The sequence below is a fragment of the Aythya ferina genome, assembly GCF_964211825.1.
Source record: "Aythya ferina genome assembly, chromosome: 7".
Classification (NCBI taxonomy): Eukaryota; Metazoa; Chordata; class Aves; order Anseriformes; family Anatidae; genus Aythya; species Aythya ferina.
Window position 1 is genome coordinate 15,023,992 of NC_140302.1, and position 25,856 is coordinate 15,049,847.

The window sequence follows — 25,856 nt, forward strand, 5'->3', positions numbered from 1 at the left end:
TAGTTCGTTATGTAATGCTAATCCACAGAAATTGTGTCCTACCTAAAGAAAGCAAATTTAATTTCTGTTTTATCATAGGGGGAAATGTATCACTACAGCAGAGCCATGACTTTAGTATGGACTCAGGGGAGGTCAGTTACACAGGCTGGAATAAAATCAAGCTGACTCTTTGTTCAGTGACCCAAACATTTCTCAGTACTCATGCTTACTTCCACTCATCCACTCTCACTCAAGTGTTTGGATTTGTAGAAAAAACATTTCTGCATACACATCCAGTCAATGTGATCTGCTCTTACCAAATAGAAATGAAAGGTTTTATTCCTGACAGCACTTTGCTATGTAAACATTGGTCTAAACCAAAAGTTTAAATGAGAGCTCCTCCAAATTCAAGTTTGTTGCTTAAGAGACAACACGCTGTAGGAAGAATTTCGTTAAGAATAGAAAATATACAAAATCCATAGCTTCTCCACATGGAAAATGTAAACCAAGTACATTTAGAGAGCAAAAAGATTTTGTTTTCTTATATTTATTTTAAATACAAGTATCTATAGGAAAGAAGTATCATTTTTGTTTCAAAGGTTTTCAAATCTTTCTTGCACAAAACATGAACGTCAAGCACAAAATGAAAAAGAAGGATAAGTTTCTTCAGAGATGAGTTTTATTCAAGACAAAAATAATGTAAATATCTAATTAATATAATTTCTGGGTCTTAAATTAAAAAGAACCTAATCTATGAGGTTAACAGAGGAGGCAATATAATACATTAAATGTTAAAAAGCAAACAGTTTTGAAGTGGTCTCAACAAGAAAATGATAATTTTTTACAAGGACATGGTCAAACATAAGATGCATGCTTGAAAACAGTACAAAGGCAGAAGTAAAGTTTACAACCAAAAGGTAACCCAGATCTCCTTGTCCAGCCCCGGTCTCAAAATAAAACAGTAGTGATGCCATGCACCCAACAAATGAACAGTGGAGCTAGGCACCAACAAATGGAAAAATGGGACTAAGTCAAAAGACAACAGAACTGTAATGTATAGATTCATTTTGAAGACTTATTCAGACTGATGGTATGAGCAAATAGTGAGGTCCAGATGGAGCAGACATCTGGAGTAAACACTTGATGTCAAGGACCTAATGTCCAAACTTAAATGCATTTTCAAAGGTTTTAATCTGTATGTGATGTGATGTGTTTCCATGGACTGAATGCTTGTCAGAAGGTAGAGCACATCAGGTGTGCCTCTGGAGAACATCCTCCAGTTCCATCTCATTAGAAAAGAATCCAGACTGTTCAGAGCAAAATGCAATTCGAGAAATGGGTAAGAGCAGAAAAGGTGCTTCAAAAGCAGGGGCGACCTTATCGCTCTTTATAGGTACCTCAAGGGAGGCTGTAGTGAGGTGGGGGTTGGTCTATTCTTCCACATGCCTGGTGACAGGACGAGGGGGAATGGGCTTAAGTTGAGCCAGGGGAGTTTTAGGTTAGATGTTAGGAAGAACTTCTTTACCGAAAGGGTTGTGAGGCACTGGAACAGGCTGCCCAGGGAAGTGGTGGAGTCACCATCCCTGGAGGTCTTTAAAAGACGTTTAGATGTAGAGCTTAGGGAAATGGTTTAGTGGGGACTGTTAGTGTTAGGTCAGAGGTTGGACTCGATGACCTTGAGGTCTCTTCCAACCTAGAAAATTCTGTGATTCTGTGATATCCAGACTAAAAGAACAATGCAGGCACATCCTAAAAGTCACAGACACCAAGAGCAATATTATTCCTCTGGACTAGACATGACTAAGGGTCTGAATCAAGTGTTTGACAATGGAAACAAAGTACAAATATTGATTGGTAAAACAATCATGTACTTAGGACTGCTTCTCCATACAATCTTGTTTGAAAGATAAGGATCAAGTCATAGTTCAATATATAAAGATATTCCAGATGTAATATGAATATTGGATGGTAAAACAATACTTCATCATCCAGAGAAGTACAGTTTGGAATTTAATGCCTGTTTTTCTCTGTTACAAAGAAATTTGGAAACTTTTACATCTTCATTAAGAATAAAATCTTAAAAAGGCATTCCAGGTGGTGATTTGTAGTTCTGAATGGAACTATGAAGTTGAGTAGGACAGAATCTGTACATAAATTCCATTAAGCTACTAATTAGCAGTTTCTTAAACTATAAACACATTGACTCTATGACTATTAGGAAAATTACAAGTTCTGTGGAAACCAAATTTTCTTTTTTTTCACTGACAATGAAAACCAAGGACTGCTGGGATTTCACCCATAACCAACTATTAAGGGAAAGGTTTGGACTTAATTATTAAATAAGGAAGACAATTGTCTTTGCTCATTTTGGTTAGATGATTGTAGTTCACAAGTCTAAGACTGTATAAACTAGTACTTATGACAGAAAACTAGAAAATGAGGGTAGCAAAGGAAACATGGCAAGATTATGGAATAGATCCTGTTTGTGAGGGCTGTCACGAGGAACCAGTTACATGATTATTGGAACCCACGGAAGACCAAGACCAAGCAGAAGCCAGCAAAACAGGTAGCAAAATGGTAAGTAAGCATTTTACAGGCTCCATTCAGTGCTGATATGAATGTAGCCTGTCATATAAAATCTGAACTGCTCTCCATCTTCTGTTCATTGGTATGTCCTAAGCAGCTGGAATTTGACAGTGATGATACCACTTCCTCTTAGCCAAGTTATTCAAAATCACTTCTCCCATCTTTATGAAGAGTACGGTAATTTGCTCATATTTCCATGGAAGAAAGGTAATATTTAAATGCAAGACAGTATAAGCATGCAATTGCAAGAAATGGAACAGAACTGGCTGCTCAGTCCTATGCCTGCCCAAATATACCCCACAAATATCTGTTCCCATGCAGAGGGATCCAAAGCATGCTACCTAGTATTCCTATTAATGCCATGCTTCATAAGCAGTTGGAGTCTCCCTGTCCAAACTGAATTCTTTTCTGATGCTTGTTTTATGGTTTTTGTTTGTTTTTCTTTTTAAATGGCCTAGTTCTTTTGGATCTCTTCATACTTACTAGGATAATGCTCCGTATTTTTCCCCTGCTCTTTCACAGACTCAACTACATACACAGTCCTATAGCTGAATTACAGCACTGCTCTCAGTCTCAATCAAAAGATGCACAAATGTCTTACTCCAACAGTCAACAACCTCAAGCCATTTAACATAAACTTATGCAACAATAAGCATTAGTAGTTCCATACCTTTATCTTCCAAACACCCCTACTAGCAATTAGTATCTTCCTTTATTTTATTGCAAGCTTTCAGATGAATGGTTCTGTCTAAATTTTACTTCAAAAGAAGAAAAGAGGCCAGTAGGCAAAACAAACAAACGAAAAAAATCATCACCCTCTATGGTTCTTTCATACCTTTAGTTCTTTGCATAAGGCTGATGGCTTGCTATATTAAACTTTCATCTTAAGACAAAACTCTTCATAATACAAAGCTAGAAATATTTCCAGAAAAGCTATATTTATACAAACACTGCCACCCTATGCAGTGGGACTATGATTCATGCATAGGTGGATTAAAAAGAAAGGGCAGGGAATGGGTCAGATGCAGAAGAAGAGCTGGTCACTTCATTTATTTACCTAATCTGCTTGGCTATTGCTGGCCAAGTTCGCTCTTGGAACAATGAGAAAGGCCAATTAATTTATCAATCTGTACTCCTCTCTGCCATAACATATTTTCCCCTTGCCAACAAAAAATGTGTCCATTATCAGCCAGGTCCCTGTCCTCCCAGGCAGCTCGTGCAGCTGTATAATTACACTTCTTCCCTTGACAACTTGCATGATTGTTTTCCTAACAGTATATTACTTCGTTAGTACTTTCCAATATACGTTATTTTTAAACTGTCACTTTTGCCCAACTCATCCCAATTCGCACTCGTCTGTTTATCATAACAATCATTAATAACTGTCACTCCACGCCATCAATTTAACGAACTCACTCCCTCATTAGCATGTTCTAGCATTTGTTCCGTAGAAAGGCTGATTATTTTCTACAACAGGCCAAGCCAATTACTTTAGTGAAATGGAATCACATTAATCAAAACTTAACAAGGTGGCAAATTTAAAGATATCAGATTGCAAAAGACAGCATAACTAATATGTCAATGTCAGAGGTACTACGTAGGTATGCAGCAGCTGTACTAAATATATCTCTTCACGAAGGCCACATGAATTTTGACATTTCATATGATCTGACAACTACCAAAGTGATATCAGAAGGCTAGAGGCTGGGCTGAGCTGCTCCCAATGACTTCTGTAGATTCTGGCAAGGGCAGCAAAGACAGGCAAAGAGGGAAGAATGATAGAAAATGGTGACCACATGCATGTATGTCCACAATGCCTGGTAGATGGCAGTTTATCATGTCCCTCTAAGCCAAGACATTTTCTTTTACACTTTAAATGATGATGCTCATCAATTATAACCTGACAGCTGCATCACAACCAGCTGTAAACATGCAATATCCAGCAGTGTGAAAATATGCTGACATAACAAATGCATATTAGTTTTTACCTTTTGGTCTACATTGCACAGTGGATGGAACATTCTTCCCACAGCATCTTTCTCTTCCCTGAAGAGAAACTTTTATCTGTTACCTCTTAAGTTTTTAAGTTAAAGGCCATGCATCTTAAATCTTCACACAATCCATCAGTTCAACCATTTCTGAATATACTGTTTTTTATGCAGCAGCAGAAGGTAAGCACTCAGCACTAGTCTTTACCTGTTTGGACAGGAAATTACAGCTGTATTAAACGCATCTGAATGCTCTTTGGTTTTCCATACAGATAGTAGCAAATGGTCATAGCTCATTTAAAACAATATTTATTTTAAAAGTGGGACAAAATATCCCAGGGCTTATAACTTCAGTTGTATTAGGCTTGGTTATATCATACAATTCACAAAATTGCCCAGTGATTCATTTTTTACAACTTAAATAGCTATTTGGTTCTGTTGCCAGGTTGAAAATGATAAATGTATATGATAAAAAAGAACAAAGAGAAGGGCCAGTTCTTATAAACCTACAACATTAATCAATGTTTTAACCCATTCCCTTCTAATTGTTGGCATTTTAATGTTCTTCATGAACAAATTTGCTCACTTTAAACTGTGTTATATTAAACATTTGGATTTGGATAAATACATGAACTTACAAAGAGTGGTTAACTTTATTTAACCTCTAAACTGCCAGAACTTTTAAAAAAAGAAACATTACCAAACTTAAAATCAGAGGGAAGCAGGACTAAACGTGAACCTCAAAAAGGTCAAAGATAACCTATACAGTCTATATTCCTTTTGCTACAGTTTGAGCTAATTATTCCTTGTTCTACCTTTGCTGAATCCTGAGTAGTTAGTTATTAAGAAGAAACAGTGGCCATTTTCCATGTATTTGTAGGTTTATATACTTCTTCCTCACAATTTTTAAACTTATCCAATCATAACAGTCAAAAAAGGCATTCTGAACACTAAGCTAATGTAATAATGTATACTTATGGATACTTAAATCATTAGGATTTTTGCCAAAATGTTAAATTAATTGACACTCTTAGCCTGCTTAGAAATAATTTGTTCCATATGATATCAATTGGTATTTATTACTTCAGTATTTTTAATTAAATTCAAATAAAGCATTACTATATATACATTAATAAATATACCTTTACCTGTGAGGTGTTATTGCTTAAGATTTAACCATATTTTCATTTGAGAGTGCAAATGTGAGACAAAAGAAGTGCAGATGGCTTTGAGGGACACTGCTGATACAACTGGAAGTCTCTCTCTGCAAACGATGAAACATTCTTCCATTTTAATTGCTATTTTATGATTATAGGAAAGTGAATAAGCTCAATAAAAACAAAATAAAACACTATCTCGTTACACACTTGAGAAAACATCAACAAATTTACCACAGCTCTCATTTCAGTCCTTCTTAATCCAAGATAACCTAAATCTATAGCATTATTCATCTCAAAGGACTAAACAGATACTGACAAAAATACTTCATCCACCACCACAGTGCAATGAGGTATTGCACTTAAGAGTGCAAGACACCAACAATTAATGCTTTAAGAAAGAACGTCAGAATATATTTCATAGTTGCTCAAACTCTGAAGAAAGTTCAGATTTGATAAAATGCAGGTACTCTGTCTGAAGACAACTCTACAATAAGGACTTGACATGTTGAGCAAGAGAAAGATTTTCAATTGCCTATATGAAAACATGCTCTTTATCAGTACTCTAGTAGCGCTAATGGTTCCCAATTTCTGAACAAAGCAGATGCAGCAGAAATTGCAGCATCTGAAATACCAACTTGTGAAAACTCCAGTCTCTGCAACCAACTTTTCAAGAGTTCTGGTGTCTAACTCCCATGGACATTGACATTCATTTCTGTATGTTAGGGCAGATAACCTGCCTCAGGTATTAAGAACGAGCCATCAAGAGTACAAAACTTTCCTGTAACTTCACAATGCCCGGGCAAAAGAGAAACCTGTATCACTGGAACAGTAAGTCTAAGCACCCGTACTTTTGTGGAGGGCTTTATTAACAAGAACTAAGCCTTTGTACCACATAAGTAACTACTTTTTCAGTTGTTTCTATAGACAACCTAAAGAACACAGTTGTTAAATAGACAACACAAGGTTCACTGAACTACTCATTGCCAATCACTAGTTAAAGCAGGAGTAGACCCAAGGTCAGGCTTGGGGAGTGTGGCTCTCACCCATCGCTGATGTTACAGACCTCGGTGTGCAATGGCTGTAATAGGGAGTTCTGCTGCTCCCCTCCCCCTCCACCTCCAACTATCAATCTGATTAAATAAATAATCTGTATTCTACAGCAATAACAATCGGCATGATAATAAGAAAAAGTGCATTGCCCCTTTTTCTCCACCATTCAATACAAAACTTTTTTCTTTACTTTAGGGTTAGCAATGCCTGTTATAAAGACATTCTAAGTTAAAATAATGGATAAATGTCTCAAATTATTATTACTAACTGCTGCCATTGAACTGCCTTCTATTCATTTGGTTACTACTTAGAAGACACCCTCCAAAGCAATACATTTGTATATTTTTTTCCTCTTGGCTATCTTATTCTTTCATATCAATTAATTTCCTAAGATGACAACTTGAGCTAGTCTTTGTAATGGTTCTCACTTTGTATGAATAAATTATGCATAACAATATAGCTGCCTCTGTTCACAACCATCCAAGACAGAATATATTTTCATCTGATGTATAATAATTTAGAATTGACCTGGTAAGTATAAAAGTAAATAACAAAGTTCCCTACCACAGATTATGCTAAAAGCTCCATTGTCATCCGTTGCTGTGCATCAGTTAGTTAGAAGCACAGTACTAACAGGCACTGTCTTTTTTAAACCTTACATTGTGAATGTTGGCATTTTTGAACTCCTTCCAGGAAAGATGTAGCATACGTATTAAATGAGCATCGTGACTATGAACATTACAGCAATTGAAATAAAATTAAATTTCTGAATTCTCAATGATTCAGTTCTTTTAAGATACATGTAAAAATTGAGCTTCTGTCTTTTCAGTGCGTGCTGCATACTGTGGCTAAGATTAATCCCACAGGAGGTTGGTTTTTTTTTTTTTTTTTTTTATTTCCTATTCTGCCTATCTTTCATCTTCACTCCAGACTAAGCAGATGGATGTGAATTCAAAGTTTTCTGATCTTTAGCACAAGTTATGGAGGGTTATCTTTGGCTGTATATCTTTCCGCTGGCAGCACTCCCTTGGTGATGAAGGATTAACCACCACAGCTGTCTCTTCCCAGAATGATGCAGTGCAGCGCTCCTCAACACGACAGCATCACTTAATCTTAATGTCCGCTCTTCCAGCGCAGCCGCGCAGGACAAAGCCAATCAACATCAGATGCCACCAAGATGGACCTACTGCTTGGCCCTGGAGTCTTTCACCCTCGCACACCTATTAATCAACATCACCCAGCCCAATCCCAGCGTTCACTTCTTTCAAACCACAGTTAAACTAAGCCAGGTTTTATATTAATGGCCTGAGAGATATAGGAATCTAGCTAGAGATAAAGTATGCACACAGAACTGCAGAGCAAATTCGAATCAAGTTTTAAACATCCTTACTTAGAAACAAACATCTTTACTGTGTTTTAAAGGATAACTTCTTGAATTTCTATTCTTATATATTGAAACTTGCTAATAAGAAAAGCTGCCCCTTGTTATCTTTCATGCCTCAAAAGTCTTAAGAGGGTATAAGCACTACATCTTGAGCTTGATGTTTTTATTCAGAACTGTGCTAGCCCACAGACACAAAACGCACCCATCTAAAAGTTCCTTAGTCTCAAACCACACACCTCTGCAAAAGCATATTATCTCACCAAGATTTTGTTTTCTCTACTTTAACCTATTGTATGCTGAGCATTTAGTGTTTTCCCCTCTTCTATCTGCTCCCACCAGTTCCAGAGCAATTATAACATGGCTGTTCCTTCCCCTCTCTTCCTAAAGCTAGCAAGTTCTCAACAGCAAATGTAATAAAACAGTAAATTATAGCTAGAGTTTACTAAACAAATGCAACCTAGTTAAATTTAGAAAAATCTTCACTTTTGCTTACATTTGCAATTTTACTGCTGAACTACTGGTATTTCTTACTTATGCAACATTAAAATGTATAAGAAATCCTCTTGTGTGCTATATGCAGCAACTACTCTTGATTTATAATACCCAATTTAGAAAAAAAAACACAACTAAACCTGATTTAAATCACAGATTACTCTGTAAAACACAAGCAAGGAACTATTCCAAATCCTAAATGTAATTTAAACATATTTATATTTTACAGTGATATATTTTCCCCCATTCCTTGTCTTACTACTGTAAACTTTCTGTAATTATATAAGCAATTTCCCTGAGGTCACAACATTGATCACAGTTATATATTGCTCAAGTATTACACAACATAACTTGCAATAAAATATTGCTGGACATCACTACATAATTTCACACAAAGAAATGCAAAACCCGAGTTCAAGAGTGCTGAATTTGGCAATGGGGTGTTTTCAATAGATTATTCATTTCCTCCTTATTCCACCATTAACTGATTATTGCTTAAATATCACCAAAAACATTACATTCCCATACAGAGAAACGTGCAAGACTACAGAGTACAGGGAAAGAGCATATGAAATAGCTTAAATGGGAAGCCAAAGCATCAGATCCCTTTAGATTATTCCTTTCCTTCATTGCAACATTCTTGTATCAGTCACTCCCGAAAGTGTCACAGTGGTATAATACAATGGAAGGGCTCACAGTATAAAAACCCCACAGGAGTGCAGCTCAATTTTTAGTGTTTCTGGTTGAGCAAGAGTTCTCACACACTTAATGAGAGGAGAGTTCACAGCTCTCAATGCACTATGCAAATAGATGTTATTTAGGAGCAGTTAGTGTTGGCATGTTGCACAGCTGAGCTGACGCACCAGTCACTGAACACTAGTTAACAAATGCAAGGCTCCCCTTTGGGAAGTGGCTTATAAAAAGGGGGGAAATGCAGACCTGAAGATCAGGAGAAGGATATTTCAGTACACCCCACAAAAGCAGTGGTAATAAAAGGCTGAAGAGCAGTTGCTCTGTATGTGTATTACAGAAACATGGGAAACTGCAGCTGTGAACATTTGCTTCAAAACTGATGTCAAGTAGGTTTGGGCAGTCTTGGTTCATTAGCTATGTGGAGAGTTCTCAGCATTTGTGATAATCCAAAGACATTGCCAACACTCTTTCTCAAATAATTTGGCAATTTCAAAATTAGAAAATACGATCACCTCACAGACCAGCCAGGGGTAACTGCCACCTGACTGCAATCAAAGCAACTTAAGTTATAGATAGCCACACAAAAACAAAGGCTCAGTAGTCCTCTAGTCCTACTAAAGCTTAATGAAAGCTTTTATTTGCTTTCTGGAGATCATGCCACTTGACCAGAGGTCCTCTAAGTGTCTGTTTCCAAGAGCACCACACAGCAATGCCATCTTGTGCAATGTTGTCTCTCTCAGTTCTGGGAAGCAAATGACTTAAGGCAGCTTCCTCTTCCCCAAAAAGGATCACAGAAAGTTATTCTAACAACTGTGACAAAGGAACAAAGATGACAAATACGCAAGAGTTGCACACTAACTTGGATCTCCCTGTGTTACTTGGGTCTCCCTGTGTTATGCATGTGTGGACACCAGACTGCAAACACTGTTGGAAGGCAGAGTCAGATCCAGCCTTCATTTACTGGAAGAGAAATCCTCACAAGTCTGCAGAGTATTGAAGAACGCTTACTTTTCAAGAATGATATCTATTTCCAGAAAGTGGAATGCCAATACAGGTTATTACAGAAGACAACTTCCATGTCACATGAACATCCAAAGGCCTACCTTTAAGTCAGGAAGAGTAGGTGCTAGACCTGGAAGTTTCGTTAGCTAGTAAGGCTTCAAAAAAAGTGCCTTAATGCCGGTACAGGAATAACGGCAGCAATGCAGCAGCTTTATTTGATTTCCTCCCAACACACAGTAAAAATATTTTAAATACTGAATGAAAGTCCCTACAGTCATGGAGCTTTGCACTCCACATCTCTTTTTCAGTTAAGCATATTTTCAAGCTCACCCACTAATGTGCATAATATCAGATATTCATCCAGTATAAATTTAGTATCTTAATTTCAAGTTCAGAAATAAAAGTTATTTATACATGTATGCCATGCATTTAAAGAAAATGGCAATTTTTGTAAATCAAAACCAACAGAACAGAGGGATAGAGACCTTGAGGGGAGTCTGGGGGTTGGTTTGACAAGAATATTCAGGAAAAAAAGGTATAGTTTTATTTTGTTAGATAAAAATGTTGTTTTTGTTTTTGTTTTCCAGCTAGCATCATTTTTCTGTTACCTTTATCCACAAAGAGCAGCTGATTGGGAAATCATATTTAAACCAGAACCCCAGCAAATAACAATGAAAATAACAATTGTATGAGTATTTTCAGGAGGCCACACAGAAGCAAGATCTCACTTTCTTTGAGGGTTTTAATGCTCAAGAGACCAAAACTGCCACTTATGAAGGACTGAAATTCAGTGTATATCTACGACAGTTTATGGATCAACTTGCTCCCATAATTTGGGAAAGAGTCCATAAAAGCTTCTGTTTCAGTAACCACTGTCTAATCACTATGGAGAATTTTCAAAAGTCACATTGAAAACTGGGTTTGAAATTTCAAGTGCCAGATACTCTGAATGTTTTACTGAAAATTTTATTTTTAAGAAATGTATGTTAAAAAAAAAAGTGCCATTATTATCACACAGCAAACTTCCCATACTACAAACTCAGCATCACTGTGACAAAAGGGGTTAACTTATCAAATCCCATTAAAATATAATCAAGGGCCTTTGTATGCAGCTTATGCCCTTGCTTGCATTTGTCAAGGGATGATAACAGACGGCTTACAAACTCTCTTCTCATTACTAATTCATTTTTTCACACACCTGTTAATTATTAGCAGCACATAATTATTAACAAAAACCATGCATCAAAGAGGTTATTTGGATATATTGTCACCTACATCTGATTTATGCCAGTGGAGAAAACCACAAATACATTTCAATGTGCACATAAAGTGTGTGTGTGGGGGGGGGGGCATGATGTTAGAATTTTACTTTCCCCCTTCCCCCCCGCCTTTTTTTTTTTTTTTAAACTGAAATTAGAAATCATTTATCAGGCACTGCCTTGTCTAGCTGTGCCTCTTCACCAGGTCTGGTGACTGCATTTGTTATGGGGAAATTAACTTGAAAATTATGTGGAAATAAAATTCTACAGCAATAAAATAATTCAGCAAATCTAGATTCTGTATACTTGTAGTTATTAAGTGTCTAATACTGACACTGAACAAACAAAAAAACCTACTAGTCTTAACTCCGAAGTTCTGAATAAACATTAAACAATCTCTATTACCCTTATCAAGTTCAATTGGAAATAATGTTTTCTGGTCCTCATTACAGAAGGCTGCTGCAGGGTCTCTGCTTAACATTGCCTCAAACAAACATAGCAAAGATGAATTCTGTAAAATTATTAACAAAATTTCTACAAGAAGTGTGTGGAAACTCAGTCTTACTGTTAAAGATCATTGCCACTTATAAAAGCACTATGGAAAGAGAAAAGGCATTCTTAAATGCAATTGGTGGCTATCCATCTCAAAACACATCATCTCATCAGGAACTTAAGAAAACATATAACAGGGCAACCCACTGACAGAGGAAAGACAACGCAACATTTTGGCTCAATTCTTAAACTTCCACACTGTCTCTCTCCCAGCTTCAAAGGCCAAGAAACTTCTGAGCAAGGCTTCCCAAAAATGAATTAAGTTTAAAAAAAATAATAATAAATACAAGGGTTAATAATTTAAATGCTCTGAAAACAAGGTGGCCAACACACTTAGTGGAAGTGGACCAAATTTCCATTCTTTGGGGATGAGCAATGATAAATCAACGAATTTGATATGACAAGAATGGACATATTATGTTACTTTCCTGAATCACCAAAGAACAGTCCACAGCTTCTTAAGACTGAGAGGAAGACATACATGAGACTTTCTCATCACCCATCAACAGGAACATAGGAATAGCTTTGGGTCGCAGTATTGAATCACAGTGTAGGAGCCAATTGACCTTTGCTAAAATCTGCATTTTTTATTTTTTTATTTTTTACTAGATACTTGGAGCACCCTCCATTCAAATCACGCTTTCCTGACTACCATTTTAAAGAGAGATTTAGTATAATTTTTTTTGAGTCATCATCACGCACTACCATTCCAGTTAGACATCAGCTATGAAATCTGGTTAAGAGATTTTTCCACCATTACACAAAATCAGATCAAATCTTTGCTAAACTTTACTCAGTTGGTAAGCAAGAACTGTCAGAAAGCTACGCACTTCCAGAGGTGTTTTCCCACAAAACAATTTCACTGACTAAACTCAAAAGTTTAATATAAAAAGACCTTTTTAAAAAAAATGCGCCTTCCAGTTGCCATATACTATTACTACTAGGAAACAAGCAAACAAAGACAGTTTTGCTGTCACAGTTATCATAGTTGTGCAAACAAAACCAGAAGTCTCCAGAAATTTGATGTCAGTAGTCTATTCCTTACTTTTCTGTCCTTAGGGCTATTCATATTAATCAGCTGTAGCTCTCTACAGGAAAAGTTCATTAACCCCTCTTTTTTTCAAAGGCACTGTAAGAAATCAAACATTTCAGATACATAAGAATTAAATTTTTGCAATTAAAATTGCATTCAGAGTATTAAACATTGCATGCAAGACTTTAATTGGGTACTGTTAACATTAAGTTTTAATTGGCAGCTGAATGGCTGCTCTAGGTATTAACCCCACTCCTTTCAGATTAAACAGTTATAGTAAAACTAACGCATACATAAAAATTCAAGAGGCCAAGGATTCAGCTGCAGGGAAAATAATCAACATTAAGAGAGAAGACGCATGTTTAAAAAAAATGTTCTAGATACATATTCAGGGCACAGTAAAACCAAATCCAATGCCTCTTCTGAAAGTCAGAAGTCTAAAAAGGAACGTAAGCAACATTAATGCCCCAATATTCATCACTTATTGAATTGCATTACAAGTGACTAGAAAGCAAAATACTCAGCTTTTGGCAAAGGATAACGTTCCTTGTTAAAATATACTCTTGTGTAGTATGCATAAAGGACTCTTTTGCTGCTCTCAGAGAGGAAAGAAGGAAAGCAAGACCTTAAACAAATTCAATTTTAACACCAAGCAGTGGTAGCAGAAATTGAATAGGGGATAGGCTAATTTCATTTGGAAATGAGAAGTCATACTAAATACACACACACAAAAAATGTATAGCAAAATAAGAGCAATGAAAGGAAAATCTCTACTGATCAATTGTCTCATATCCACTGAATACCCCTACATGTATTTAAACTTTTTAAAGATATTCCTGTTACAGTGTTAGGGGAAAACAGAATGTACAGAGTTAGTCCAGTTATCTACTTTACATGAAGGGAATGCTCACTCATTAAATTTTAACTTGCAAGGACAAAAAAACAGTTTAAGAAATTAAAACCTCTTCTTTGTTCAAAAGCCTTGCCAGTTTCTGTTCTTATTGATTTATTTAAATAAAATGTTAAGTAGTAGGTGCTAATAAAATTACACGTGTGATAAAATGACTATTCTTTTAAAATCTGATCTGTAATAAATTTTATAAATTCTGATTGCTAGTTATTCAAGTCGTCAAAGCTTTGCCAACAATAGCCAGCAGAGGTCTATTACTGAAGTAGTATTAATATAGACATCATCACCAATTCAAAGCAGATAATAAAGGACTGACACATTTATTATCATTATTAATTAACAGTTTTCTGAGATGGAATTAAATCAATATGCTGCTCTGATATCATTTTAACTAGTTATGCAAATCAAACATTTAGAGCCCATGAAAGGATATAAATGCCATTCAAAATTCACTTCACACTTATTACTGTAATATCAGAACTTTCAGGCTTTGCTAGTAAAAAAAGGACTTAATGCTCATTTAATTACACTCAGACATAAAGCTTATGGAATGAAAGTTGAAATAGCTGATTAGTTAGGAAGTCACAGTAAGGCTATAACACTAGGGATAGACAATGAGATAATAATGTGAAAATGCAGAGCTTTTGCTCAGAGTTGTTCTGGCAGATCCTATTAAAAAGAACAATGACATGTGTAGGAGAAAATGTTTTAAAATTATAAAGTTGAAGAATCTTTCCTAAAGCTAGCAGAAAAAAAGAAACCATTAGTTGTCACTTATATAAATAGAAAAATGCTATGTTGAATCATGTAAGATTTTTTCTAATTATGTGATTACAGTATTTAATCTTTAGAATGTGAAATTTTAACTATTTGTCTGCATAAACAACAACATTAGAGAACCCTCTTTGTCAGAGTAAGGTTTTGATATACTTGCTAGCAGAGAATTAGTAACAACCATGCTGGCAAAGGGCTCCTGATGCCATTGGAGGTGACAGTCCATCAAATTGAGGAACCCATAGTAAGGTCAGTTGAGACTGAGCTGACTAGCAATGCCAAACTCTTGGCTAACAACGCCGCCCAAGTGCGATCAGGTCCTAGCCACCCCTAGCAGCATCACAGAAGAAGAGCACCTCTGAGGAGTTGTCATCACAGGACAAAGTAAAGGTGGCTGTTGAAGTAAGTAAAAAGACACAGGAGTAAGAAGCACACCATGGCTAAAGTATTATGTGTGGCTGCCATTTTGCCAGTGAGAAGCATCGTTCTTCACTTTATCGATAAAAGAAAAAAATTGAAGATATATACCAAAGGGTTTAATGGGGTTCTAATATGTGGTTTGTATGCTGAAAGTAGTGCAAAATTTCCAGACTAATTTTGTAAGGTAAGCGATATTTTGCAAAGTAATGGTATCTTTGTAAGAAAATACTCTATTGAAAACAGGTAGATGGTTGGTATATTTTGTAGCTAAATTGTGATCTTTACAAATTCTGAAATTGAGTTTATATACGTATTTTGACAGTTTATATATTTCATTTTAGTAAACAAATGAAATATTTTGTGAACCAGATTTTCAAGCATATATTTTTATGGGTAGTACAAAGTCAAATGAGATCCTCTTTGGTGTAGGAGATATTTGAATTAATTTTGTATGTCTGTAGGCAACTTACAAAAAATGGATCTTAACAAGTATTGGGAAAAAAGAGATCAGGGCTTCCCCCCACCCCGGTTGATGGTATCTGCATATTAGATCTGATTGCTCAGAGATTCTAGTTTTTATCATTTTGATTTGTTTCAGGTGAAAGTTAAATGTTTGACATGATCGGGACTCTTTTGGGTGTGGAACCTCCATTTGTGGAGGTGTTCAAAAGCCCTCTGGGACATGGTCCTGGGCATCCGGCTCTAGGTGACCCTGCTTGAGCAGGGGGGGTTGGACCAGATGACCTCCAGAGGTCCCTTCCAACCTCAGCCATTCTGTGATCCTGTGTGATCCTGTGATCCTGTGATCCACACTAGAGCTTATCAGGGATCCTGGCAGCTCAGGATCTCACCAGTTCTGTGCAGTCTGCAGGGTAGAAGAGAATGAAAAACGCCTGGGTTTTGCCTATTTGCTGCGAATATCCATCAAGCTATGACATTTTCAAAATGATTACTGGATCTTTACCTAGATTTTTCCTTCAGATGTCAAGCGTCTCATAGCTTTGCTAACAGAACACCTGCCTGACTTTCACAACACTGCATTAGGCTTGAAGTTTAATATAGAATTGAGTAAAACTGAAGGAGAGGAAGGGAAGTGACAGACTTCTCACTTAAAACAATGTCTAATTTTATCATGTTCACAAAACGAAAGCTTTGGCAACCGGGAAGGTTTCTACATTCAGTTTGCTTCATACTCCAGGGACAGTGCTCAGCCTAGATCTCAAACTGAGCAGCCACGGAGTAGATTTATTTGCTGGATAAAAAGGGTCTTTTGCTCACTGTGGCAAAGCAGGCTTTAAAGGATGAAGTAACCTTTTCATGAGGCTAAAGGACTGGGTCAGAAAGGCATCAGACTGCTACTACAGAATAAGGTAACTCAGATGTCATTATTCAAACTATTTACTAGAAATTAAAAAGCAACAATGCATACAAACAAAAAGGTCAGAATTGTAAGAAAATGGCAAAACAAGTGCAACATTTAAGACTCTTAGCACTGCATTAACTAACTCAATACCTAGGCAACTGAAAACAGGTTTGCTAAATTATCTGGCTATCAATCAATAAAGTGAAGGCAAACATGTTCTGTCAAAAATAAAGGTACAATTGAAGTCTGGCCTTCCCATTCTTTCCTGACCCATTTCATGATCAGAGAGATGCCTAGCTAATAGCTGGGAGAAAATGTAAACCTATGAGCTGAGGACAGGTGAGTTAGCACTCTTCACAGAAGAACCCATTGTAGTTGACATGTCACAGAATTTTGTACTTGGCCAAATCACTTACTCGCAAATCTACTTGGAAAAAAAAAAAAAAAGGCAACTCTTTTTTGCACCGTCTGTATTACAAAAAGAGAATACACTGTTCTATGACAAATCACTTTTCCACCCTACCTCAAAACATTTATTTTAGAAACTGAATAAAGGTCTGAACTGTATGCCCAGAGTGCACTCAAAATCCAAAATAACTGGTCAAATAACTTTTTTCCCTGTTTAACAACACTGCAGTGGGATAAGCCTGCCAAACACTAGTCAAACTGCCTGATATCCTGGATCAGTTATCAGGTGAAGAGTGCACTACAGACAGGAGGAAGAGGAAGCAACCTAGCAGTGCCCCTTTGAGCATACAAGGCAGTCTAGACAACATCCATTTTTTACAGTACGTCACTGGAGTATTTTACTCGACATAGATCTGGTTTTTCAAAATGATTTGGTTTAGATTAGACCTTCTGACCAAGACATTTCCTAAAGGCACTCTTACATCTGCCAGAGCACCCAAAAAGACTAGTATAAATATTTGCTGTCTTTATCACTGGTATGGAAAGGAAAAAACAAGTTTTTCAGAATTCACATCTCCTGATGCACTCTGGAAGTAGGGTTATAATTATCTCAGAACTTCAAATTATTAACAGCTGTTTAATTTGGAGGTAATGAAAGGGGAAAGTTTTGCACCATATAAAGAACTGGAACAGCTGGGCAAAATCTTAGCTGCCTTTAAAAATCCCATCAATTCTATAACTGACAGTCAAGTGATTGCACCTTTGTGACAAACACTCTAAGTCTATTGCCCTCAGCTCTCTAATGTCATGTAGCAGCTCAAGAGGAGGGAACAGTTTTGTCACCAGGAAGGTTGATAATACGCACCACAGTCTTCTGCTCAGCACTGTATTAACCATTACCACAAACTGTGAAAAGAGGCAGGGTAAACAGGCCAGATCAGCTCAATGTACAAGGACAACATAAATTGACTTAGAACCTCAGGTCTCAACCTGCTAACAGGAGTTTTTCAGTGTCTGGGGCAGGGGGATGATGCTTAACAGAAGAGCTAGCAACTAAAGTCCTTCTCTAACAGTGGAGAACAAACCACATTGACTATTCTGACAGCAGACCCATTAGCCAAGTAAATTGCACATCACTCTCATCAGTCATAAGGAAGCACATAGACAACCATAATTTGAGGAGGAAATCAGGAAACAAGAACAAAAAAGGAGAAAAAAAATAAATTTAGAAGAACAGCATTATATTTGAAGACTTGTTTTGCAGTAAGAGTAAAGTTTTGGTGCCCTATCCTTTTCACTGAACCTAACTCAGTACAGTGTACAGAAGCAGTGCAGCAGAAGCACGGAAGGGTTTTCACTCAAGCATTTATATAAAAATCTGGGTTGGTAGGGGGAAAAAAAATCTCAGCAAGTATGGGAAAAGTCTTCCTCAAAACTGTGTTCCACTTCAAAGTGTTTTTTCCATTCGTAGTCCAAAATAAAAAAGCCAAGGAAAACATTGCATGAATGCGCATTTTCAGTAAATTACTGATACTCAATGTCAAAATCTTACTGCAACTGTTTACTTCTCCCACCTTCATTGCAGGAAAAAAAAAAAAAAAAAGAAAAAGGCAATGTTTTTCTCTTGATGTACTTCCCTCCAAGATTTTCTCACAGAAAGCTGGCATAAGAAATGTGGTATTCTCCACATGGGTTGAGAACTGATGGTTTCAATTCTGAAGGCTTTCATCTTGCCCAAGTTCCTACTGTTAAAATAAAACCAGTGCATAATAGTCTTGGAGGGAAAAACAAGAGCTGAATTTTTTATGGAAGGATGGCAGAGGGAGCACGCAACAGCGTAGAGTACGTAGAGTTTTGATTTTTTCATAATGCCCCACCCAGTCTACAATCAAATAGGATAGTAGCTGCATAAATACAAGCATCACTGGCACTGAAGAATAACTTCCATTAAAAAAAAAAAAAAAAAAAAAAAAGGGGGGGGGGGGAGCAGGAAAAAAAAAAAAAAGACAAGCAAACAAAAGACCTCAAAAGACCCCGGAGCTGTGCCTCTCAACTCCTAAGAATCCCATTCAACCAGCTATCACTTCTGCACACAACAGTAGATCCAACACAAGTGAAAGAGTGTTTTAGGACAAAAGCATCTCTAACCTAGAAGGTCAAGCTGAAACCCTGCTTGGGTCAAAATGGACAATGAAATGCCAGATCTCTCCCTATCACTCAGGTTTCATTATAAGACTATCACTACCAGATATGCTGAATAATTACTCTAGGAATTATTGGAAAAAAAAAAAAAAAAAAAAAAAAAAAAAAAAAAGCTGCAAACTGTAACAAATCAGAGTACACTTTGGTCAAAACTAAGACTATTCCATATATGGCAGAGCCATATAAGAAATTTGCCAATTATATCTCAATACTTCTGGTCTAGGTTGCTTAGAAGCTAAGTCTTTCTTTTTTTTTCCTCCCTTCTCCTCCTCCCCCCCTCCCCTTTAAAAAAAAAAAAAATATATATATATATATACATATATACACACACACACACTCACTGAGCAAGAACAAAAAAAAAAAAAAGCATTCTCCTCCACTCCCAAATGAATTCCACAGCCTCCTGCCCTCTCCCTCCATTCCCTCCAATCCAAACACTCCTGGCAGAACTGAAGAGGAAGGAAAAAGACAGATGCACAAAGTCAAAAATTAGCAATTTACTATCCAAAAATAACCTGGCACTGAGATTATGGAAAAGATTTTTTAGATCAGTCTTCTCTCACAATGCCTGTTGTGGTGGTTCTAACATGCCAGATACCTTAAACACCAAAAAAACACTATGTTGTCATCCATTTTGTATCTCCCAATTTAAGAACTGTGATGCTTGCACCCACTCATAATAGTATAAAAGAGTAACCAGCTTAGTTGTATTAGCTAAAATTGAAATAACACGCTTTTTCAAACAATCGGATGCCAAGGCCCCAGATGCTGTCCTAAGTCTGAAAAAGAGAAAACACCATTCCTGGAAGGCGGACAGCTCAGAAAGGGTGATGGCCTATCAGCCTCTCAAATCTGTCAGAGTTTAAGTCATTGCTTTTGAACTCATAAAATTTGCATTAGTCATTTTAAATAAAGACATTGGGTTACATCAATATTTGCCAGTATTTTTGAAAACCACTAATCTTCAGCTGTTTAGCATGCTTACAATCCATGTTGAAGTCTCATCAAATCAAAACTGCTAGAAGAAATCATAGAAAACTAAGTCACCCATACTCTCTTGAAACCTGAAAAACCTTCACAATTAACTTTCCAAAGTCTGTCCTCTCTGACAAGATCTTTGCTCCCCCTGCTCAGACCTTTCAGGAAGCTTGAGGAACCAGGAATGAGAACAGAATTAAGTAAAGAAATCAAGACATCATTCATTGGTAAACCAACAACCAGAACAGAAAGTAAAGCCAAGAGGCAATAGAAACTAACCTGACATAGAGGTGAGAACCAGGATGACTTTTCACTAATACAGGAAGTGGGACTGAGGAATGGTTAGGTGCAAGACAGTAGAAAACTCAGTTGTGAAGGTAGGGAAGGAAAAAAAGAAAGAAAGACAGAAAGAAAGAAAGAAAGACAGAAAGAAAGAAAGAAAGACAGAAAGAAAGAAAGAAAGACAGAAAGAAAGAAAGAAAGACAGAAAGAAAGACAGAAAGAAAGAAAGACAGAAAGAAAGAAAGACAGAAAGAAAGAAAGACAGAAAGAAAGAAAGACAGAAAGAAAGAAAGACAGAACACAACACTTTTCTGCTACACTATGTCTACTTCATCAAACTTCATTCCAGATCCTGACAGAACAGTTCCCAGCTTTTTGTCTGCAATTAACAAATATCTGTGAATTAACTGGTGGTGCGTGTCCCCTTTCAATCTTTTTCCTGCACCTATCCACATGAAAGATAACAAGTAACACATGCTATTCTACAGTGACTCAGGTGATATACCCATTGCACAGATTCCAACTCCGACAAAGAAGCATGCAGTGATGCAACCTTTTATTATTTCCAGTTTTCTTTGAGAGAGACAGACAGAAAAATAGAGTGCTTAGTTGCAAACATATGTGTTTGCAACCATGGTTATAAAGTCAAGACTACAGTTATGGCTAAGCCACAGAGTAGATTTCCACTAATCTAGAAAATCTGAAAAGAAATTATAAGAATTAGTCTAGGCTGAATTTACAAGTATGCAAGTTTTATTACTTGTAACTTCTTGGCTTAGTGACCTTACAGGTACGTGCAATAGCAGAATAGGTCTTGTATCTGTACATGGCCATCTGTCCCAGCAGCCACATCTAGGCTGCTTTCTGAGAGATGCCACATCACTCGATGCTACAGGTTACCTGTCAACCCAGGATACAAAACCAGAAACCACAATATGGGTGAAAGTTTTCTTAAAGGCATCCTGAATGTCAGACCACTTTTTTCAACTTGTTGGGCACCAGGACTCAGGGATTCATTTCTGTAGGACTGCTTCCGAGACAATCAGACCCCAGCCAATATTGCTGCATGGGTTATTCCACCATAGATACAAGACTGCATTTGCTTTTGTTGAACTTAATCTTGTTTACTTTCTCTAACCTGTTCATATCCCTCTAAATAGCAGCTCTGCCTAACCTACCTCACCAGTAAAGTGTTTTGCAATTTCAGACCATGACTACACACTCCTAGGCAGGCTATCTGCACACAACCTGGCAGAACAATGCATCATCATGCACAGCTCAAAAGGAATGGGGGACTGTCCGAATTGCAGTAAGTTTGATAAGAAAAGTGCTACTACACTGTAGGGTATCATAGAGGCTCAAAGCTGTTGCTTGAAGAACCACACAGACCCATCTCTAGGCTTTCCATCTATTCTCTTTCTGTCAACTCGTGAACTGCAGAAGTGATTCTGCAAATTCCAACAAGTGACTTAGTTACCGTGAGAATCCTGACTTCGATGAATCACACAGAATCACAGAATTTCTAGGTTGGAAGAGACCTTAGATCATCAAGTCCAACCTCTGACCTAACACTAACAAGCCCTCCACTAAACCATATCCCTAAGCTCTACATCTAAATGTCTTTTAAAGACCTCCAGGGATGGTGACTCTACCTGGGCAGCCCGTTCCAATGTCTAACTACCCTTTTGGTAAAGAAGTTCTTCCTAACATCCAACCTGAAACTCCCCTGGCGCAACTTTAGCCCATGGGTTATGCAAACCCATTAAGGATTTTGAATATACACTTGTGTAGTTGGTGTGGATGAATGTAGTAAGGAAGATACAATATTGGAGACTACAATAAATCTAGTATAGTTATGATATGTGCAACAATTTGCTGAGAAGACAGCATTGGTCATTCTGTACAGAAGCTCTGCATTAGCTATCATTTGGTTTATCCTTTCTCTAGGCATTAATGCATTTCTACATTCTTCTTCAAAGCACAACCTAAAACAACAGTACTATTCAACTTAATGCTTCATTTTGAGTAACTATTTTGATATGACAATGTTACTAAAATAGCTCTCTTTACAGCACTGCAATCCAGAAAAACAATGTTAGCAGATTCACTCATCAATAAACATAAAGTGGTAAGTTTACCTATACTCCCTATTATTTCATTATCAAGCAACTTAGATGTTAATGTAGTAAAGCCTCAAGGTCACTGTGAATGCTAGTACTGTCATCCTTGTTTCACGGATAGGGAACTGAAGAACAGGCAGGTAAAGGGACATGCCCAAGGACAAAAGGGGGAAAAAAAGGCACATACATGAAGACACAACATGACTTCCATTTCTTGTGCTGTCATCCCAAGAGTCCATTTTTACAAAGAAGAATCCTATTTTTAACGTAATTTTAGGGAGTAGTTAGTCTTCTGATTCCTTACATAAATTTTAATGGTACAAGCACTTTTTGGAGTCTGTGACTCCAGCTAGATTATTATTAGTCCTGCTCTAGTAAGGAAGCAGCAATATGATTCTTTCCTGACAAGAAATACCAGCATAATTTATTGCATTATTACTCCTCTGAACTGAAAGCAATTAATTACCTCCAGCAGGATGCACAAGTGAAAATTCATCAGAGAAATGTGATGAAAAATATACCCACTGCTTTAAAATAATAGGTGCTTAATGGTTTTTTGTTTGCTAGCTAATCTAGAGCATCTTATAAACAGCTAAGGATTGGTTATCAGTTGCAAAACCAGTTTTTCCTGCCTTATATTATTCTATCATCCATAATCTTACAAGAGAGGAAGAAAAAACTGTCACATTCATAATAATAATAGTAAAAATAATTTTTTTCATCACCAATTTTATCATAGTGAGATGTTTGCATGTACAATGTATGATAAAATATGCATGGATTTATGTTGGAAATAAAAAGCCTTTCTTTTTATTACAGTATCAAAGCCAAACTAAGAATTTTGCTGGAAAAGTTGGCAAACTTATCCTGCATTTGCACTATAGAGAATTTCCTATGTGTCCTGCAGGAAGGAAATGCAAAATGTGGCAGAAGGAAAGAGAACAGAAGCCCACTAACATGTATTTCAGAAAGCAAGTAAATGTAAATAACTGTGCCCTGCAAACCTCCCCTCAAGTTCAAAGTAACAGGGGAAAAAAAAAAAAAATGTGTTTCATGTTAATAAATTGGGCGTGTACGTTAAAGACAGACACAGAGCTAAATTCATTACATTTATTTCAGCTTTTCAGAATTATTCACATCTGTATGATTCGGTAATTGTTTTTCCTATGAAGTTATTGGAGTAATTTTGCTCTGTATATTCCCGATCAATTCCTCCTCTCAAGGGCACAGTTGAAAAGTGATATTTGAAAACGGTCCCTGATAGATTGCATGGTTAGTCAGCAGCAGAGACAAACAACCTAATCCAGCACAAATTAGTTCGGCTGCCAGCAATAGTTTTATACAAAGATGTAAATTATGTTGTCAAAATCGGTCGCTTTCTAGCTTGCTGCTCAGCTAACAAGAAACCACTTTGGCTGATAAAGATGAACACTAAGCTTTTCTCGCTTACAAATTTGCAAATCTGCCACTTCAGCATTCTGTTAGCCACAAACAAAACAGGCCCATATAATTGCTTCCTCTGCTCTGCAGTGGTATTTCTCTCAGTTCTATTTCTCTAAACAAAAATAAAAATAAAAATCTTAAAGGGATTTTGGAAAGTGTAATAGTCTTGAAAATTTTGTTTAAAAAATGGCAACCAGGACAGCCACAATGACCTACTGTTAACATCCCTAGCAAAATCATAAAACATGATAACCTGCCACAAACATCAACTAGTCATACCAATAGTATAGCAGATTTACTGTATAAATGTGGCATCCACAGAACTTCTGAATGCAACAAGGGTGTCTTAATAAAGGGAAAATCCACACATCTATTTTAATGTAAGCTAAAGTGTCTTCGGAACTGCTCTAGCTAACAATGGTCCATCTGTATCTATTACTTTTCACATTGTTGTTAAGGGTAGAAAATATATCTGCTATTATTACACCAATCTGCCCACTTTAAATGTGAACTAGATAGATCTAACATTTGTATGAAAATAATAATGCATTATAACTGTAATTATATCCACTATAACTCAAATAAATAAATTATAAATTACAATTACCCTTTAAAGTTGCTAGTCACACTATTTGCTTTAAAATTAATTGCAGGTGCTCCTGGATGTTTTATTACAGCCCCAAAGTTGTATATATCAAAGAACAGTACAGATGATTCCTGTTTATTTGTTAAATTAAAGCTTTGTTGGTAAAATTACAGCTTAATTAATATTATGGGTACTGTATAACAAAATAGTTTACCTTGTGCATAATTTATTTCCACATGCATATCTCAGTACAGACCCATTACAGCTCTAAGGCAGCTAAAATAAAATATTCCTCCTTTGCTGGCATTTTTCTAAATAGCAGTTCACTAAATCAATATTATTCACTTGGTATTTTTAAAAGCAGTGTATCTTAATAATTACACAGCATTAGAGTAGGCAATAATTTCACTTGCTAAGCATATTAAATTTAGCAAACCATCAGTCAAATAGTTTGTTCTTCTTCAGAATTTGTAAGCAGAGAGTGAGAGAGTTTGGAACCATGTTACTTTGGTATAAATGTCACATATAGTTTAAGGCTGTGTATGTGACTCCCTAAGCAAGCACAGTGCCATATATCTTTATTAGTTTCATTGGTCAGTGCAGTGACCAGTTGTTTATACTCATTACACAAGACAAGGTGAACCATTTGGCACAGACCACAATCACAGCTAAAAACATATGACTTTGCAGAAAATAAAAATTGTAGAAAAGGCTACACAGTGTTGTATATAGACAACCAGAATAAAATTATTTATTTGCTTTAATACTGTTTCAAGCTTCCAGTTTCTCAGACATGCCAAAGGAAATCTTAACTTTTTTTTCCCCCTCAATATAATGTAAAATAACACTAATAATTTTACTGCAGTTCATTATCAGTTTCCTGAAAAAAAAAAAAAAAAAAAAAAAAAAAAAAAGCTAGTTAGGTCAATGGAATAATAATCCACAAAGAAGATGGTACTATGCATAAACCACTGTCACTGAGATTTTTCCTCATGCAGCTTTGCTCCACTCTTTTGAAGAACATACTTCCTTACTCAGTGGCTAGAATGTTATCAAACTGGTGATGTATTAAATCAAATTCATTATAAATCAGTTGACTGTGTTTGTTTGCATTATTTTGACTACTGTATCTTGTACTGCCATACACAAGCATTTCTTTCATCACGCATATATAGAATAACTTGTTTCTAAA

The 25,856-nt window shown here is 36.5% G+C and overlaps 1 protein-coding gene and 1 long non-coding RNA gene across 15 annotated transcripts in view; both read right to left on the minus strand.

Annotated features, from left to right (window-relative positions):
• LOC311439619 (leucine-rich melanocyte differentiation-associated protein-like) overlaps positions 1-25,856 on the minus strand; it is a 400,118-nt gene that overhangs the window by 255,248 nt on the left and 119,014 nt on the right. The gene's annotated exons all lie outside the window — the stretch shown is intronic.
• The window catches only part of LOC311439624, a 29,001-nt gene that overhangs the window by 1,940 nt on the left and 1,205 nt on the right, over positions 1-25,856 (minus strand). The gene's annotated exons all lie outside the window — the stretch shown is intronic.